We start from the raw sequence: 2,118 nt of genomic DNA, 5'->3' as shown, positions 1-2,118 counted from the left end.
TCAAATCCAGTAACACGATCCCTAGAGCTGTCATATGTCAAATTTTCCATTAGTGACATCTCATCCATAGACAAATTAACAGTTATATCAGTTTCTGGTAACTGCTGCACTTTCTGCTTTAAAAGATGTAATATGTTATTATTTATACCAAAATTCCATATCAATGTCTTCTTTTCCGCGCTCATGAACTGGTTTGACTCGAAATGTAACGCACAAACCTTCACGTTATTGTGCAAATAAAGGACATCTTTTGCAGCCGGTCCTGTCTTGTACTATTTATTAACCATTTCTTGCTCCTAAAAAAGAAAAACAAATTCAGTAATTCAAAACAGTTTGGAAAAAATTCGAATATAAAGAGCGCTCTAAAGTAATGTTTCATACCTCTCAGGGTCCTTAGGAATCCTGAAGAATGACAAATGTGGTGTCTTCTTCCTATTATTACTGCAACGGATTGCGTTACATACGCTGCCTTTCGTAAAAACCATGTTAAAAATGAATATAAACGTTACTGTTTACATTTTTTAATACCGTATTCGTCAGCGTAGCTTCTCCACCGCTTGGGGCGCTGTTGTCGCAGTGTATAACAAAAATCAGTGAGAGTGTCGCGACTGTATATATTAGACTGTGAACTAACTCTGCTTCACGTACACAAAGCTCATCCAGTACTCACTGTCCTTTAGCTGTGTTCTGTCCGAATCTTACCCCTAACTTCTCCAGACCCTTAAGTCTTTCAAAGTTCCCAACATTAAAAGTTATTATAGCATCAGGCACTGCTAACTTTATATTCATAAGGCCAACAAATACATTTTTAGGCGCACGGCACTCATTCACATTCTGGGTTTTCCCATGTGAACATTTCTTTAGTAGCTCAGGATTTGCCAAATCTTTGTACATAGGTTTGATTGCCTTCATTACTGCCAAAGGATGACAATGTTTATGTGTAAATTCATGCCGGGTGCCAGAAAATTCAGCTTGCCTATATTTACACGAAGTGTTTGGTGGAGATGTACACAAAGCATTACATGGATTTCCATTGGTTGATATTCGATGAAAGAAAGTGCTTCACACAGCTCTTTTCATCTTCTCTAAATTGTCAAAATTTGCGTTTCTTGAAGTTACTTTTACACTTAGTTATTTTATTTTCGTATAAAAAGCGATAGAAGTTAGCTTTCTACAAAGATAGCCGATAATCACACTACATTCAATGAAAACTAGTATCAGAAACAAAGGACTGATTTGTTTATTCATAACGCCAACTTCTCAGACGTAGCAGTAGACACAAAACAAAGCAATTCACACCCTTCTGGACTGTCTAGTTCCCTAGATATGACTGCTCAACAGTGGCACTATATGTGTAGCCACTAAATTTGACAGTCACACGTCAAAATTGAAAATATTATTTGAAGGTCTCACGATTGCTTGATTTTCGTGTATTATATACCAAAATGTCCAGGAAAGTCAAAAGTACATTATGGAGTAGAAAACAGAAATTTTGAAATTTCAACGAATTTCACGTACAATGTCCCCTTAAGTTTTTGATGAAAATTTAGCGTACCTGTTAGCAGATTCGTGTTTAAAAGCCAGCCCCTTAAATCTTGGATGTAATAGGCCTGCTTTTGAAAGGACTGGGTGTCTAGCACAGTTTTTAATAGACCTTTTAATAGACCCTTGTGTTTGTACGTGAGGACAGTTCTTTGGTACACTGTTTTAAAAATCTTTGAAGTTTTAGCAACTTTTCGTACAGCTTGCTATCCAGTTTCAAGAAAACTTTCAATAGGAATATGGAGAAGTCCAGGTGCCACTTCAAGCGATAATTGCAGAATAGTAATCATTCCCAGCATATCCAGGGTGCTGTTCCATCTAGTGGCAACGTCAATTTTTAGTTTTAAAGCCTTTTGTCCAGGCCTGAGCTGCTCTTGCATTTAAGTTAATTTTTTTGAAGAGTTCTCTACTATTGTTTTTGGTTTTTGTATAACATTTTCAGTTCTCTTAAGTCCCAAAGGCATTATTACATTAAGTGCATGCAGGGCACAAGGCAGACTTTCACGGCCTGCCAACTGAGTTGCTGCTTTCATTTTAGTGGCTTTATCTGTAACACAGACAAATACTTTATCTTGT

Source organism: Schistocerca nitens, chromosome 3 (assembly GCF_023898315.1).
Source record: "Schistocerca nitens isolate TAMUIC-IGC-003100 chromosome 3, iqSchNite1.1, whole genome shotgun sequence".
NCBI lineage: Eukaryota > Metazoa > Arthropoda > Insecta > Orthoptera > Acrididae > Schistocerca > Schistocerca nitens.
The sequence above is the reverse complement of the archived record's forward strand: the minus strand, read 5'-3'. Positions refer to the sequence as shown.